This window comes from Dipodomys spectabilis, unplaced genomic scaffold (assembly GCF_019054845.1).
Source record: "Dipodomys spectabilis isolate Male_0828 unplaced genomic scaffold, ASM1905484v1 ptg000163l, whole genome shotgun sequence".
Lineage (NCBI taxonomy): Eukaryota > Metazoa > Chordata > Mammalia > Rodentia > Heteromyidae > Dipodomys > Dipodomys spectabilis.
In genome coordinates, this window is record NW_024870840.1 from 802801 (window position 1) to 817429 (window position 14629).

Sequence of the window (14629 nt, forward strand, 5' to 3'; positions counted from 1 at the left end):
GCCAGTTACCTAGGTAACACAGATACTGGGCAGAAACTTAGCCAAGAAGTAGGGAGGTGTCTGCACAGGGCCTGTATGGCCTGGCGCAGACCTTACAGTTAGGCTTGTCAGTCTGTACCTTCTCATTCAGGAATTGTCTTTAGGCCTAGAGAACTTGAAACCCTGATCATTCTGGCATGCAAAAGCAGAACATGCATTCTTTTAGGCAGATAATAAATTGCTATTCCTGCTACCTTTCAAATCCAAGACTAGCATATGCTAGAACCTCACCAGGTAAATTAGCTGTGCTTATTAGACCACAGTCAACAATACATGTATCTCTTATTTCCTACAAACTAACGGTTTCTGACTCTGAGAACACATAGAATTGAAGTGAGAGAATGACAAAAGAGGGTAATTTGGTGGCAGGGAGAAAACAGTTTATGAGCTTCTGAATGGGGGGAATGGGAGAGACAAGCAATCAAAATATAAGTCAAGTATGTACATTACAGATTGAGATAGGATGAGATTGTCACCCTGTCACTTGAGTGAAAATTTCCAACTCAAAATTCATGAACACATCTCAGACTGTATTTTCACTGTTCCTAATCTCTTTCCTGAGACTGGAGAGATAATCAGACTTTGACTTATCGATGCCAAGAAAATCACCTCGTGCTTAAATTCCCTTTCCTATAGTTTGTTCCCTAAAGTTTATTCTCATATAAAGATTTTTACTTTTTTTCTCAATCTTGAGGCTTGAACTTTGTTCCTGGGTGCTATCCCTGAGCTCTTCAGCTCAAGGCTAATGTTCTACCACTTGAGCTATGGTGCCACTTCTAGTTTTCTGGTGGTTAATTGGAGATATGAGTCTCACAGACTTTCCTGCCAGGGCTGGATTTGAACTGTGATCTTCAGATCTCAGCCTCCTGAGTAGCTAGGATTACAGGCATGAGGCACTGGCACCTGGCTTATTTTTTTAATGTGGTCAGAAAAGCAGAGCCAATTTAAAGTTACAGAAATAAGGTATTTAATATAGAAAATAGAACTCTGTGAAGAAAGAATCATGGTAGAAAAGTAAATGTCTAGAAAACAACATAGTGAAATATTCACTCTTATTTCTAACAGTAAATGTTAGAGAGAAATGGAGAGAATTACAAGAAGCCACTCCATCTGAATATGTGGCTCACTAGGGAATAAAATGGCTTACACATCACTTCTACCAGCTGGGTATTCTTGAGAGTCACAAGAAGAGGATTTTTGGAAGTGTAATGTCCACTATATTAGAAGAATATAATGGTAATGTTAGATTCACCATAGTCAATCTAATTCAATATTTCATTATCAGAAATTACATATTCATGTTTTTTTATTTTACTCTTTTTTTAGGCTTTTAAAAAATGAGATCTTATTATGGCTCCAGTGTTTTACAAAATGATTTAGGAATATTTTAACTTTTATGTAATTTCTAAATAGCACTCATGTATCTTTGGGATATATCTTTTTAGAAAGATTGAAATAAATTATCTTCTAATACCATCTGGACCTATATGTCTTTCAGAACTAATCAATATTTTTCTTTCTTATTTTTTTAACCTAGCTATTTAGTTCTTTACTTCTTTCCCTCAAATGATTTTGGATTTTTGTTTCTAAAATAATTATTTCAAACAAATTTCAAAGGTAGTCCTTATTTTAACAGGAGAGAAGAACAGGAAGTAAAACTAAACTGTGCACAATAATTGTACATTGACCTTCTACTTAAATGTCGTGTGTTATACTTCATCTACATTCTGTTGTCCAAGGCAAGGAAAGCCAGGTTTAGTTAAGTGTGGCTGTTCTTGAAGTAAAGACAGAGAAAGGAAGGTTAATTTATATATCCCTGGATGCTTATTTCTCCATAATCCTGGCTACAAAGTTGTAAAAGATAAGGATAGAATGGGGACTACCATCTATGACAAATACTGATAAGTTAGTTGATGATCCAAAACAATTCTTATACCTCACTAAACCAACATTCTTATATTCCTCTGTTAACTAAGAAAAAGATGCTAGACATTGTGATTATGTCCCTTAGAAGCCTTGTAATTTTCTTCTGTTCACCCAGGCCTCTGAGTAATGTCTACAATTTTCTCCTGTTTCTCCCTATTCTAAGTAATGTCTCCTTTTCTATTACCATCTTTTTTTGTGTTTTGTTTTTGGCTGTAGAGCTTGAACTCTGGGCCTGGGCACTATCCCTGAGCTCTTGAGCTCACGGCTAGCGCTCTACCACTTGAGCCACAGCACCACTTCCGGTTTTCTAGTGGTTTATTGGAGATAAGAGTCTCATGGACTTTCCTGCCCAGGCTGGCTTTGAACCGGGATCCTCAGATCTCAGGCTCCTGAGTAACTAGGATTACAGGCGTGAGCCACTGGCACTCGGACAGAATATTAATTTACCAACTACCAATTTATGTCCATGACATACATGCTCTATCTTTAGCTTTCATTGTTGATAGCATTCACATTTGTGGGATAATGCCCTTGATTTCTTTTCTAGATAAATTTCTCAAATGGAAAGATTTAATCAAGTATGAGTGAGTAGGTTGCTTAAATCCAATTTTAAAATAAATTATGGTAAAAATCCTAACTCACTATGCTAATTAATTTGCTAAAAGAAGAAATTTTGTTTTGTCTCCCACTTTTACTAATTGAACGGGAGAGGTATCTGGAACTGCAATTTCTGTGCCATTTATTGTTTCTCTTTATTCTTAAATGTGACACAATCATCCTTGAACTCAACTCTTACATGAAAGCACCTTATTAAATACAGCTAGTGTCTAAATATCCCTTCCAGTCATATTCTGTCAAAAGATTGCTTCTTTTAGAGTTGTATCATTAGACATGTTTATTTCTAAGATTATTGCAGGTGGCAAGTTTACCTTGTATTTGTCTATTGTTTATATTGGATGGCATTTTTCTACTCTACAATTACCATTTATAATCTACTCAATACCTTATCTCAAGTGATTGCCACAGGCTTATTTGCTGTTGTTTTCTGCAGTATTAGAATACATTTTTATTCACTTACTTTAGTTACTCAGGAGGAAATTTTATTGTTACACTTCATATGTCAGTTTCTATACTGGTCAGCTTTGTGTCATAACAAAACACCTTCCATGCTTCTTCTAACTCTGCAACCTAAGCTAAAGGTGATCTTGTGTTACACATTTATTAAAGCAACGAGGAAGAAGGGTAAGGATATAGGCAAACAAATGTTCTTAGTGCATTTTGTTGATTTTTTTAAATTTTTCTGATATATTAATTGGTTTAGCTCATATCTGTACTCATTTGCTGATTTGATTTTTTTAATTTATGACTCTTTAAAATTAATTTGCAAACATTAACAAAAAAAAAGCAGGATTCCGGTGGCTCACACCTGTAATCTTAGCTACCCAAGAGACTGAGATCTGAGGATCATGGTTCAAATCCAGCAGGGAGAGAAAAGTCCTTGAGACTCTTATCTCCAATAAACCACCCGAAAACTGGAAGTGGTGCTGTGGCTCAAGTGGTAGAGTGCTGTCCTTGAGCTGAAGAGTGCAGGGACAGTGTCCAGGCCCAGAGACCAATAAAAAAAAAAAAATTAAAAAAATTTTTTAAAAAACTAATTTTTACTCTTCTTCTCACCTTTCTCTCTCCTCACCCTCTTCTGTTCCTCCTTCTGTCTTTTGTTTTCTTTTCTTCCTTAGTAAAGAAAGTATCATTGCTTACAAAAAGATAGCATAGTCAGGATTTTCTCTAGTGTTGCTTCTTTCCATCAGATGTTCTTTCAGCTTTCTGAAAGTTATTTTCTGGGATTTTGTTGTTGTTGTTGTTTATATGGCTTCAAGTCTACTTGTTTCAAACTTAACCTTTTTTTTATTGTGAAAATACTGTACAGAGGAGTTAAAATTACATGGGCAAGATGATGAGTACATTTCTTATCAAGCATTGTAGCCTCCTCCTTTGTTTCCCATTCCCATCCCTTCCCATCCTCACCTCACCCCCCCCCCACCCCTCCTACCCAATCCTCCCAGCCCCCCTCCTCTTCCCCCCCACTCTCCCCACCCCCCACTCCCCACCCCCACCCCCGCACGGAAGTTGTAAAGTTTGTTTTGGACATAACAACTTGTACATCTCATTGTTGCAATGGGTCCACCTGCATCCCTATTTAAATGATTTGTTTTTTCCCTTCCCCTCCACAAATTATACTGACATCAAATACAGTGAAAGCAGGGGTTATACTGTGGGGGAGGGACATACAAAGCAACAAAGAAATAATCTTATAAATATGTTAGAAACAATCTCGTGAAAGAAAAAAGAAACATTTGAATACATATCTTAGGGTTCATTTCCCTAACATCACCTTATCTGACCTTTTCTGCTTGACTCAGACATATACCAGATATTGCAAATAAGGGAAACCATGAGACCTATGTTTCATTTTTTATTGAGATGCCACCTCACTTCAGTTAGAATGGCTAAAATCAAGAACTCTATTAACAGCAGATGCTGGAGGGGATGTGGACAGAAGGGAACCTTACTGCATTGTTGGTGGGAGTGTAAACTTGTTCAACCACTTTGGAAAGTAGTAAGGAGGTCCCTCAAAAACTCCACATAGAGCTCCCCTATGACCTAGCAATCCCACTTTTGGCCATTTATCCAAATGTTCACAAACAAGATCACACTAAAGCTACCAGCATGACTATGTTTATAGCAGCATTATTTACTATAGGTAAGATATGGAGCCAACCTAGATGCCCCTCAGTAGATGAATGGATTAAGAAAATGTGGTATAAGTTGTCATGTCAAAAACAAACTTTACAACTTGGGGGGGTGGGAGGATTGGGTGGTGGGGAGGGAGGATGGGAAGGGATGGGAAGGGTAAACAAAGGAGGAGGCTACAATGCTTGATAAGAAATGTACTCACTATCTTGCCCATGTAATTGTAACCCCTCTGTACAGTATTTTCACAATAAAAAATATTTTAAGCCAAAAAAAAAAGAAAAAAGAAAATGTAGTATATGTGCACAATGGAATTCTATGCCTCCATCAGAAAGAATGACATTGCCCATTTGTTAGGAAATGAAAGAATGACATTGCCCCATTTGTTAGGAAATGAAAGGCTTGGAAAAAATTATATTAAGTGAAGTAAGCCAGGCTCAAATTTTCTTTTTTTTTTTTTTTAAATTTAATTTAATTTTATTTGTGAACATACTGTACAGAGGAGTTACAGTTACTTGGGCAGGATAATGCGTACATTTCTTACCAAGCATTGCAGCCTCCTCCTTTGTTTACCCTTCACATCCCTTCCCAGCCTCCCCCCTCCACCCCTAATCCCAATCCTTCTCCTTCCCCCCCCCCCCCCCCCCCCCCCGCACCAACGTTGTAAAGCTTGTTTTGGACGTGACAACTTGTACTTCTCATTGTTGCAACAGGTCCACCTGTATCCTTAAACAACTGGTTTTTCCCCATCTCCTCCACAAGTTATACTGACATCAAATATAGTGAAAGCAGGGGTTATACTGTGGGGGAGGGACATACAAAGCAACAAAGAGATAATCTTATAAATGTGTTAGAAACACATGCATGAAAGAAAAGAACATTATTTTCTAAGGAAAACTAGGGTGTGGAGCTTCAGTTCCCAATACTTGAGAGGCTGAAATAAGAGGATTATTTAAGCGTAGGATTTTGATACCAGCCAAATAATGTGACAAAACCACTCATGAAAAAAGAAAAAAAAAGTAACCCATATTTATTCACACACACACACACACACACACACACACACACACACAAATGCACACACTTCAATCAAGTTAAAATATTTAAAGTAGTAAATTATATTGTTCCGTAGATCTTTTAGGACTTAGCATTTGTTGTATAAATCAGAAAGGATAAAAAAGTATGACTATCATTTTGAAGTAATGCAATTTCAGCACAAAAAGTAGTAGATGTATATTCCTTTTTTATGTCTACTTAAAATTCTTTAAGTTACTTCTGCTAAACATCATTCTTCAGTTTTCCACTTATATTCAGAAACTCCTTTAAAATTCCACTTGATCATTGAAGGAAGAGTTAATTCCCCATGCTACATCATCATTTTACCCAGAAGCCCTCCCTAAATTATACATGTGGAAAGTGTTATATGCTCTGAATAATATATGTATATACTGAGTAGGGAGAAAGACATTTGCTTGTGAAGAAGGGAATGGAAGTTTACGGGATAGATTTCAAAGAAGGAAAAGACACAAAGACTAATTTCATATATTGGGATAAAATTGTAGTATCAGAATAAACTAATTATTTAGAGGGATATTTCATTCATATATGTACACATAGATATACATAGACATACATAAACTTGTCGTCTATGTATATGAAAGAGTTTCCATTCAAAACTATGTTGTTGCATCTAATGTTGCAAAAAGATTACAGAAGGAGAGCTTAAACGAATTCTGTGCTGGAGGCACAGAAATCCATTGTTTAGATATACCACATTTTCTTAATGCATTCATCTACTGAGGAGCATCTGGACTGGTTCCATATCCTAGCTATGGTAAATAATGCTGCAATAAACATAGTTGTGCTGGTAGCTTTAGTATGGTCTTGTTTGTGATCATTCGAGTAAATGCCCAAAAGTGGCATTGCTGGGTCAGAGGGGAGCTCTGAGTGGAGTCTTTTGAGGACTGCTTTCCAAAGTGGTTGAACAAGTTTACACTCCCACCAACACTGCAGTAGGGTTCCCTTCTGTCCACATGTCCTCCAGCATCTGTTGTTATTAGAGTTCTTGATTATAGCCATGGGTGAGGTGGTATCTCAATGTTGTTTTGATTTGCATTTCCTTTATGGCTAGGGAGGTTGAGTATTTTTTCATGTGCCATTGCCCCATTTGTTAGGAAATGGAAAGACTTGGAAACAATTATATTAAGTGAAGTAAGCCAGGCCCAAAAAAACATAAGTGCCATGGTTTCCTTTATTTGCAATAACTAGTATATGTCTGAGACAAGCAGAAACGGTCAGATAAGTTAATGTTAGGCAAAATGAACCCCAATATAAGGGCTCAAATGGTTTTTCTTTCTTGCTATTGTTTCTAACATATTTATAAGATGATTTCTTTGTTGTTTTGTATGTCCCTCCCCCACAGTATAACCCTTGCTTTCACTGTATTTGATGTTGGTATAATTTGTGGATGGGAAGGGAAAAAACAAATTGTTTAAATAGGGATACAGGTGGACCCATTGCAAGAATGAGATGTACAAGATGTTATGTCAAAAAACAAATTTTCAACTTTGCGGGGGTGGGGGTGGGAGGAGTGGGGAGGGAGGGTAGGACAGTAGGGGGGGAGGAGATGGGAAATGATGGGAAGGGGAAACAAAGAAGAAGGCAACAATGCTTGATAAGAAATGTACTCATTACCTTGCTCATGTAATTGTAACCCCTCTGTCTGGTATTTTCACAATAAAACAATTCTTTGCTACAAATGATTATAGATATATCAAGGAGATATATCAAGGGGTAGGCAATACTATTGGGAAATTTGAGCTTAAAATTTGTAATAACAATAACTTAGTGTAACTCAATAATAAGAATATAGATATATAAGACCAAGACCGTACTTACAAAAAATAGACCAGTGGTTCATACAGAGGAAAAAAATCCCTTGGTTATAATAAACTGCCAACTAATGAATATTCATTGAGTAGAGATCTAGAAATACTATAATTTTGAAGCCAAAATAATAATTGACTTGAGTAAGTATAAACTACGATTTCTAAAATCATTGCCAAAAAGTTTTCCAGAACTTATCAAAACTTATAGATATGCAGATATGTTTGAAGAATTTTTCTAAGAAAAATTCTGAGTGTTTACATTTTTTCTCTTTTGAGACAAAATTTACACATAATACAATCAACTTAATCTTTATAACACAATTAATATGACCTTTTATAAATTATGTGATGATTTTTCCCTTTTTGTAATTTTTCCTTGTTATTCTAAAGATGATATGCAGAAGGGTTACTGTTACATAAGTCAGATAAAGAATACATTTTGATGCAACAGGGCAACTTGGAAATGCTTCTGCTGTCTTTCTAAGGAGTACCTACACTATTCCCGAGGCAGTAACTTTGCTTATATTTTTTCCCCTCTAGAAAAATCATGTACAGAGGTTGGGAAGGTGGCTCAGTGGTAGAGCGCTTGCCTTGCATGCATGAGGTCCTGGGTTCGATTCCTTAGCACCACATAAGCAAAAAGAAAAAAGCTGGAAGTGGCGCTGTGGCTCAGTTGGTAGAGCGCTAGCCTGGAGCTGAAGAGCTGAGGGACAGCACCCAGGTCCAGAGTTCAAGCCCTACGGCTGGACCCCTGCCCCCAAAAAAGAGAAAAATCATGTACATAATACCATAGAATGATATTCTTTTATCAAGGCTCTTCTTATGGAAGAGAATACTTAATGTTCTTCTGTGATGTGTGTTTCTTTCTTTCTTTCTTTTTCGTTTACTTTTGAGTGTAATTCTCTTTTTTTAAGTGAAATTCTTTCTTATGAAAACAGATGTAGAATGATTTCCCATGTTCCTACTGATAGATATTTGAGATATTTTCAGTTTGGGCTCTAATAAATACACTTGTTACAAATAGTTTTTTACACATTTATCTTTCTGGGTGCATTTTTCATATATCTTGTATAAATTCCCAACATTTAAATTCATTTGTCATGTAGTCAGGATATATTTAATGTTATAGAAACCAGCAGAATGTGTGGCCATTTGATCCAGTTTCTGAATTTGTGCTCTTAACTATACTATAGAGTTGAGCTATTCTTTGCAGGTAAAAGATAATGTTCTGAGTGGAAAATTTAGTGAAAGGTAATCCAAGAATACAAACAAAAACATACACTCCAGGAAAATAAGGATGTGTTTGGATATTCTGAAAGATTCTCTTGCATAGGAAATTGTTAACTTCAAAGTTTGTTTGATTACAAAGCTGAAGATCTGAGGAATAAAATCATAAGAAATACTTATAATACTGTTAAGGGGAAAAATGGCCGTTCATTCATACATTCATTCATTCATTCTTACAAGAAACATTTACTGAATGCTAAGCAACAATGTGGTCTTCCTACATTAATATTACAGAATGGGCAGAGCAAGATAAAGATTTTTGCTCCAAACTCCCTTCATGTGACTGTATGAATGAGAAGAGACTATCCCTGTGCCTTATAGTTTTAGTCTTGATGAATACCTCTCTCAGTTAACTAATATATATATACATATATTTATATATACATAGATAGATAGATATACATATGGTAAAAAAATCTTTTTTTTTTTGGGGGTCCGGTCGTGGGGCCTGAACTCTGGGCCTGGGCGCTGTCCCTCAGCTCTTCAGCTCAAGGATAGCACTCTACCACTTGAGCCACAGCGCCACTTCCGGTTTTTTTCTTTTTGGTTATGTGGTGCTGAGGAATCGAACCCAGGGCCTCAGGCATGCAAGGCAAGTGCTCTACCTCTGAGCCAACTTCCCAGCCCCCATGGTAAAAAACCTTTTAAAATGATTCTTCTATACTTTGTATAAGTACAACTTTCTAAATTTATATAGCTAGAACATCTAATCTGCTATGGATATTGGCCTACATTTCTCGGAGCCAATTCTATTTCAACCTCAGATTGGATCTACATGAGCAATATATTGCCTCTGGCAAGATTTTCTTTGAGATTATGACTTATTTTTCCAATTAAGAAAAGGGCTGGGAATGTGGCTTAGTGGTAGAAAGCTTGCCTAGTTATGTGTGAGGTCTTGTGTTCAATTCCTTGGTACCACATTAAAAAAAATACAAAAAAAAGAAAAGAAAAAGACATTTGAAGAAAGGACTTTGAATATGGGAACAAAAACAAAAGAAAAATGACATCATCACTATGAAAACAATAATTTGTTTTGACTTTCAAATCTAATATAAAGCCTCTTTGGTGAACTATTTACTACTTTCCAATTCAAGTTTACAATGTGCTGAGTTTTATTTATTTATTTATTTATTTATGGGTCCGGTCATGGGCCTGAACTCTGAGCCTGGGCACTGTCCCTCAGCTCTTCACCTCAAGGCTAATGCTCTACCACTTGAGCCACAGCGCCACTTCTGGCTTTTTTTTTCTGCTTATGTGGTGCTGAGGAATTGAACCCAGGGCCTCATGCATGCAAGGCACGCGCTCTACCACTGAGCCACCTTCCCAGCCCTGTGCAGAGTTTTAAAGACACTACATACCAAAATTATAAGCCAAATGTATTCCTTTTTATAACTTCAAATAAATATTAATTATTTTTTAATTAATGAAAGTAAAATATTCTTTCAACTTTGAAACTTTGATTTATTTTATTTTATTTTTCGTCAGTGGTGGGGCTTGAACTCTTCAGCTCAAGGCAAGCGCTCTACCACATGAGCCTCACTACTGGTTTTCTGGGGTTAATTGGACATAAGAGTCTCAGGGACTTTCCTGCCTTGTTGGCTTTGAATCGAAATCCTCAGATCTTAGCCTTCTGAGTAGCTAGGATTACACCTGTAAGCCACCGGTGCCTGGCTAGAATACTGTTTTATTTGTTTAAGTGTCCATGCTATTGAATCATGAAAAGTATGTTTAAGCTTTTTTAAAAAAATTCAAAATTTGGGACTGGGAAGGTGGCTCAGTGGTAGAGTGCTTGCCTTGCATGCATGAGACACTGGGTTCGATTTCTCAGCACCACATAAGCAGAAAAAGCTGGAAGTGGTGCTGTGGCTCAAGTGGTAGAGCGCTAGCCTTGAGCTGAAGAGCTGAGGGACAGCACCCGGGCCCAGAGTTCAGGCCCCATGACTGGCAAACAAAACAAAACAAAACAAAAAATTCAAAATTTATTCTTTGAGGCTTAAACTCTGGGCCTGGGCGCTGTCCCTCAGCTCTTCAGCTCAAGGCTAGCACTCTACCACTTGAGCCACAGAGTCATTTCTAGTTTTCTGGTAGTTCATTGAAGATAAGAAGTCTTCCCTGCCTGGGCTGGCTTTGAACCACAAACCTCAGATCTCAGCCTCCTGAGTAGCTAGAATTACAAGCATGAGCCACCATGGCCTGGCTTCAAAAGTTATTCTTGATGATTATGGAAATAACTGAAATCAAATATACTACTAATTGCATTTAAGAAAAATACAGCTAAATGGAAGAGGAGGATAAGAGGATTACAATTTAGCAAAAGTTAAGGGAGATCCTATCTTAAAAAAACAGGCTCTGATGGCTACTGTCTGTAATTCAAGCTATTCAGGAAGCTGAGATCTGAAAATGGCAATTTGAAGCCAGCCTGGGCAGGAAAGTGTGTGAGATTCTTATCTCCATTTAAGCACCATCACCAAAAAAATAAATAAATAAAAAGAAGTGGAGCCATGGGTCAAGTGGTAGAGGGCTATTCTTGAGCGGAAATATAGCTCAGGGACAACTCTCAGGTCCTGAGTTCAAGACCATCAAAATAAACAAACCAAAAATGAGCATGTTACTAGATGTATGTAAATCTAACCTCTGAAGAGGCTATAGGTGAGAGGATCATGGTCTAGGCCAGCCTAGGCAAAAACACACTTTTGTATTTGAAAAATAACCAAAGGCCAAAGAGCTGAGAACATGTCTCAAAGAATAGAGTAATAGCCTATCAAGGAGAGTTGAAATAAATTATAAAAATAATGTTCAGTTAGTCCAGAAAACACAAAAGGAATATTTTATGTCAACATCAAAAGTACATTTTTTTATTTTGTCAATTTTTATTTTAGTGGAGAAATCAAAGTCCTTACTTTATGCTGTATTCTGACTATAGAGAGCTATACATCCATGTCTATCACAGAACTATTCACAATAGCCAAGTTATGGAATCAGCTGAGGTGTCATCAGTTGATGGATGGATAAAGAAAACAGAGTTTTACACAACCATAAAGAAGAATCAATTTATATGTTGACAATATCTGGATGGAACTGGAGACCATCATGTGAAGTGAAATAAATCATCTCCACAATGATAGATACTGAACGTTTCTTCTCCAATACAGAATCTAAGGTTATTTTTAAGATAAAAAACATGAGGGCTGGGAATGTGGCTTAGTGGTAGAGTGCTTGCCTAGTATGCATGAAGCGCTGGATTCCATTCCTCAGTATCACATAAACAGAAAAAGCCAGAAGTGGCTTCATGGCTCAAGTGGTAGAGTGCTAACCTTGAACAAAAGAAGTTCAGGGACAGTGCCTAGGCTCTGAATTTAATCCCCAGGACTGGCAAAAAAAAAAAAGAAAGAATATGATTAACATAAAATGTAAATATCTTGAAATATGTAGTTCATTGGAAAATTTTTCTTCAGCATTATAGAAATACAGATAGATAATCAGAGGCTTAGAATAACATAAATCAAGCTAAAGAAGTAGACTTTGTGAGATAGTTTATCTCTAATATCTCAAGACTTTTTAAAATCTTTAATTTGGTAGTTAAAAATTGATTAGGAAGATCACTCATTTACATAAAACTGGCTTATTAACAGAGCAGCTGCTGCAAATTTCATGAAAAAAGTTTCAGTTTGGCAAGCAAAACTGCAGGCTGTTTTAGGAGTGAAAATATCTGCAGGCATAAAAATGTCTATGCAAAAAAAAAGTGTCTATGCAATAGAAAAATGCAAGCCCATGCTTCAAGTAGCTGAGGGTTTTTTCCTTGGGGATGAACTTCCTTCTCAATGAGAATGGGAAACTCAAAGAGAATCTTACCTGACAAAGATGGCATTTCTGCTCCTAAAGCTACCTGCTCCCATTCCAAACTATTGTGTTCAGGTAACTTGTATTAACTTCCTTTTATAACAAATTTTCCAATTTTATTTTGTAGTTTTTACTTCTTTATTTCTTTGAAAGTTAATTCAAACATACCTATGTGGTGTCTTTACAACTATTTTTCTACTTTGTACAATTTAAAAATTTATAATTTATCTCTGTATAAAACAGACTTCTTAAATTTCTTCTTCTTAACATACTGGGGTTTACACACAGGGCCATGCACTAGCTAGTCAGGTACTCTACCACTTGATCCAAACCCTCAGCATGTTTATTTTTTCCTTCTTGAAAGATTGACCAGAAAGATGCTCCAGAAAAATTTTTCTGGGTTTGTTTTGTTTAATACTATTATGTATTCTGTGCAGTCTACAAAAGGTGATTTTTTTTTGCCAGTCCTGGAGCTTGAACTCAGGGCCTGGGCACTGTCCCTGAACTTCTTCTGCTCAAGGCTAGCACTCTACCACTTGTACCAGAGCACACCTTCCAGCTTTTTCTGTGTATGTGGTATTGAGGAATCGAACCCAGGACTTCATGCATGCTAGGCAAGCACTCTACCACTAAGCCATATTCCCATCCCTAAAAGGTGATTTTTTAAGAAGAAAAACTATAAAATTATCCAATATACTCAGATTTTTTTTCAAAGAACACTTGCTTTCCCTAAGTTTCTATACATAACTCTGTGTTACATAAAGGTCTACAAAATAAGTAACATCATTTTACTCAATAGTGTGAATATGTACAATTTATCATTTATTGTGCTTTTGGTAACTTACAAATTCTAAACTCCTGTTACAATCACATTGATACTTAGATATCAGTTTGAAGGCCCATATAGGCTGAAGCTTTTGTAGGCAACATCCAAACAAGGCATGCAAATTCCTCTGTTTTTCTAATATCTTCAATGAGTTGTTACAATTGCATTATGGGATTTAGATCAAACAAAGAAAGCAAAATTAGCTTAACATCATTAAATGAATTTTTACTTTATCAATTAAATTCAAAATTTATATGAGTGTATTTTTTACCTTAGGGCAAAATATATTCTTCTACATCAATTTTAAAACACATATTGCCATCAGTAGAAAGTAAACAAAGAGAACATATGCTCAGTTAATTTCATTGCCTATAGTATTTGATTTTCTGATAATAGAGCTTAAGTTTAAAGGTTATTACACATTTCTGTCAATTTTATGCAATGATTAACATAAACTTGAAAAACCACAAGAACAAAGGCAACAATAATCATTGCACCAGCTTTTGTGTCTTTAATTAAAGAACTAAATCCAAATATACTGTGTTAGTTGTTCTCAAGAGCATGAGGCAGAGAGAAACCTCTCCTGGCTAAGAATCCAATGATTTACTTTTTCATCATTCTTCTTTTCTCTTCTACTTGGTAGAATGACTTTCTTGATTTCATGTTTCTGTTAAGAATAAAAGCTCTCAACTTTTGTACCCATAGTGTTATTATAATTAATGGACAGATTAAGTGAATTAATCTTTGTAGTGATACTATCTTATTAAAATAATCATAAATATTAATTTCTAAAAATATTTATAGATGTATAAACTATTATTTTTATCACATAAACCTCATTTAAACAATACAAATATAGGAAATTGAGACATTTTTAGGAGCTTTATCAATTTCCTAATTAAATGTTAATGCAAGTACTTAATAAGTTCTTAGTACAGTTAAGGCACAGTGATACATGAAATATGAACTATCTACAAGCAACTCATGACCTAAAAGAGCAGCAACACAAACATATTTGAAAGCATAAACAAGTGAGTATATTTTTGGCAGTTGTGGGACTTAAACTCAGGAA